At 56.7% G+C, this 3,984-nt stretch overlaps 1 pseudogene; it reads right to left on the bottom strand.

The window, feature by feature from the left end:
- Positions 1–1,422: 1,422 nt before the first annotated feature.
- Positions 1,423–3,730, bottom strand: LOC100140415 (uncharacterized protein CXorf49 homolog; annotated as a pseudogene).
- Positions 3,731–3,984: the final 254 nt, after the last annotated feature.

Genomic DNA, 3,984 nt, shown 5'->3' with positions numbered 1-3,984 from the left:
GAGGATTGGGTGTGCATTTCAGGAGCCAGAGGAAGCATTACCCGAAGATAGTCCAGCATTCCCAGTGGCTGCTGCTGCCTTTCCAGTCTTGGGGAATGGTCAGTTGGTTCCTGGTCACCTGAGAGGGAAAGGGCACCCAATCCAGCTTCCCAGGCTCCCAGTGAGGTGGAAAGGGCCAACCAGGCTCTAACGCAAGGTGAGGCAGCACCCCCCTCTGCTGGCAACAGGCCTCCTCTGCTCTGCCTGGCAGCCCAAACCTTCTCTACGGGCCTGCCTCCCCTGTTCCCCAAGGGCAGCATTTTCACCACTGTGGTCCCCAAAGACTGTGGTTCTGGGTTCGAGCCTCTCAGAGCGGCAGCCACAGCCAGCACCTGGGAGAGCAATGTGGGTGAACAGCACTTCACAGAAAAGGCTATTAACCTGCAAGTTTACAGCCAGAGGAGCTGTTGGGGCACTGCCACTGATCACCTCTGCCAAACAAATCCCACACAGAGGATGATGGGGCCAGCCCTGTTGACATCCTGTTTCCCATGGAAGAAGCTGCCTAGGAGCAAGGCTGAGCCCCCAGGAGAGAGAGAGAGAGAGAGAGAGAGAGAGAGAGACAGAGAGAGAGACAGAGAGAGAGACAGAGAGAGAGGTTTCTGCCCTCACCCCTGGTCCCCTTCCCCCATATCAAAACCCAGGACACTCATCTGAGGGTTCAGGTCCTCTGGGCATGACTTCTCCCAGGTTCAGGGCCAAGGGCTCTGAGTTTCCTGGGTCCTGGGGGGTCTCTGATGTGGAGGTCATCACTGCTGGGTTCTCCACGATGTGCCCATGGAGAAGATGGCCATGCCCCGTGAGTGGGCAGCTAAAAGAAAGATTTTTCACCAATCTGGACTAATGATGTGTGTGTGTGTATATATGTATGTATGTGTGTACCAGTGCATTTATATGTCTATATCTGTGTATGTGTGAGCAGGTGTGATTTGGGACTGGGCTGAGGCGGGGGAATGGGAAGAGAATTGAAAGGCTGATCTCTTTAGCACTTTCTCCATCAGTCAGCCCCAGGCCAGCAGGCAGAGCTGAGCTGGAGACAACAGTGCAGCACTGAGAAAGCCCGGGCCCCTGAAAGGAGGTTTGGGGAACAGCTAGGAAGTAGGATTCAGGAAAGTGATTCATCTAAACACTGAAGCTCTATGAAGCTTTTAAGGGGTCCCCTTTACACAATTAAGCTACCAGCCCTCCCTTCCTCTCTAGTCCCAGACTCGCAGAGACTGGAAACAGGCCAAGGGTGGAGAACCCAGCCCAGCACACCCCAAGTGCTACTTTAACGTTTGCCCCTAGTAAAAGGACCCCAATATGGCATCCTAATGACCCACTGACCAAGGGGCACCCAATGATGACGCCTGAGGGATGGACAGAGGGAGCATGGGTGAAGAATTATGTCCTGGGGAGGGTGAGAGGGGGAAGAGTGGGGAGAGAGGAGGGGCCTGGCCTACTCACTTGGCCCTTTGTTACTGGGTCTCTATTTGGGTCGTTGTTTTCTTCCACCACTGCCACCACTGACACGGCCTCCCATGCCCTCTTGGCCACAGCTTTCGCCCCAGTGCCCGTGTGCTTGGACTCTTTGGTTCCCAAAGGGACCAAGGTATGCCTCTTGGACCTCCCAAGCAGCGGAATGCCAGAGACTGGGGCAAGGTGGCCGGTTCCAGGGAAGTGGCCACGATTCGCTGCTCCCAGGAAGGGAAGGTTCTCCCCAGGGCAGGTTTGGAGATGCCCCCGAGGGATTTCTTCTCCCGGTCTCCTTTCCTCCTAGGAGCGACCCGCGGCAGGCTGTCTGTAGTGGCAGCTGCAGTAGCTGCCGCTACTGGTACTCCCTGGTAGCTGTGCAGGCGGCCATCCTTCCCCCAGAGCTCGCTCTGCATTTTCTTAGGTGGAGAGATGTTCATTTAGCTCTGCATTGCCCTGCCTGTCCTGCCTTTTCACAACCGAAGTGAATCCTCGCAGAGCGGAGGACAGGAACGGCCCTGGCAAGTGAAGGAGATTCTCCCTGCCCCAGACAGTCGAGTGTTTGGGCGTGTTCCTGGGACCCTTGAGGCTGTTGAGCTTGGCCTGGCCTCCTTCTTTGGGATAAATGCTCACCCTCATCAGCTCTCTCTCAATGAACTCATCAGAGGACTCGGAGTCAGACAGCAGCCCAAACGGGCCTTCCGAGGGCGGCCGCTGGTGATCCGCAGCCACGTTCAACGTACTCTTAGTGCCTCTCTTAGGGTTCCCCCAGGCCCGGCCCGCCTCGGCCCCACCGACCTGGAGAGGGCCAGCCGCAGCCAGCACCGCTGCCCCACAACTCTAGGGGACCGTGCCTCGACCGCTGGGACCCGCCTTGAGGTTGACCCACAAGGAGGTCTCATCAGTGATCGCATAGCTTTCCAGGGACAGGTATCTGCTGAAGCCCAGTACGTCCAGGTCGCTCAGTTGCCGCAGGATGGCCGCCACTGACTCGTCAGCCAGCTGCAGGGCATCCCCTTTGTCGTCGGCCAGGGAGCCAAGCTGGTCTTCGCAGCCCCACAGCACCGCCCCCCCCACCCCCGACCCCACCCCGCTTCCAGCACCTCCCGCTCTGAGTTGAATCCCTGAGTTTGGGTACCCATCTCCACTCTCATGGTGTCCTCACCTCGGAGCCCAGTCCAGGTCCCTGCGGGGCTGTAGAGCCGGCCTGAGGGACGCAGGTCCGCTCCCTGTCCTCTGGGCCGAAACCCGCTCCCCAAACTGACAGCTCATCATCTGGGGAATATGGGTGGCCCCCGGACCTGGGCTGGAGGTGATTTATCAACCGAGTTGCGGTGGCAGTGGTGGAGGCCGTCACGGAAGGTGAGGCCAGCAGCGTCTGGAGCGAGTGGTCAAGCACCACAAGCATGGCACGCACAAGATTGTGGCCAACGGCGCCAGGCTTTCAGCAAGCCTGGGACGCCGGCGCCATGGCCTCCTTATTGGTCTGGTTCCCACCAACCAGCGCGCGCCTTGTTTGCCTGCCCCCTCGAAGAGTAACCTCCTGTTTGCTGCCAAGCCCAAGGGTCATCAGGGCAGTTGATGAGTTGGCGGGTGAAGGTGATGGTGGTATGAGCACCTCTGTCAAGCCTCTCGTCCCACCTCCTCCTGTCCTGCCTTCCCTTTCTGATTAGAGTCACAGCTCTGAGCCCTGACTCTGTACAAAGTGGGTGGAGCGGGAAGCAGGAGGATCCTGAGGGCCCTGGTCTCCTGGGAGGTGAGGATGAAACGTCAGAATGGAGACGCTGAGCACTTAGAACGTGCTGAAACATTTGCCAGCCTCCCTTCCACCACAAGCCTTACGGCCCAATGAGAGAATGGGCAGAGGAATCCCACAGTCAGTGATCAGTGGTCGGCATACTTCTCCATATGTGGCCAGAGGGCAAAGGGATCCTATTTTTGTTCTGCAAGCAATCTGCCTCATCTGCTTCCATCAAACATTCTTGGCAGGCAGATTTGGGGGACAAACTGGGGTTGACCTCACTCCCTCAGCTCTTTCCCCACTCTGAGGCAATTCAAAGAATAGAGAGTCTCAGTGTCCAGTTACACCCACAAAGATGCTCACCACCGCTGATCCTGCAGATGTAAACTAAAACCATGAATCGGGTTTCACACTCTAGGACTGCAAGCTTCCAAGAGCTTAACCATTCTGAGAGTGGGAGAGGTTAGAAGCAAACCCCTGTGACTGTGCACCACTGTCTTGCACAGAGATCCATTTGGGGGGTAATTTGGCAAAATCTATGAAAAGCAACTTATACAGCAGGGACCCTGGGCCTGGCACTCTTCTAAGTGCTGTACATAAATAGTAATGCTTCCTTGTGACACTCCTAGGACTACAGTACCAATGAGTAAAAGCCTCTTACAGGTGAGGAAACAGGTTCTGAGAGGTTCAGCCACTGGCCCAAGGGCATTTGGCCCGTGCAGATCACTGGCAGAATTGAAACCAAGCAATAT

Source organism: Bos taurus, chromosome X (genome assembly GCF_002263795.3).
Source record: "Bos taurus isolate L1 Dominette 01449 registration number 42190680 breed Hereford chromosome X, ARS-UCD2.0, whole genome shotgun sequence".
In the NCBI taxonomy this organism is placed as follows: Eukaryota; Metazoa; Chordata; class Mammalia; order Artiodactyla; family Bovidae; genus Bos; species Bos taurus.
This window is presented reverse-complemented; position numbering and strand designations above follow the sequence as displayed.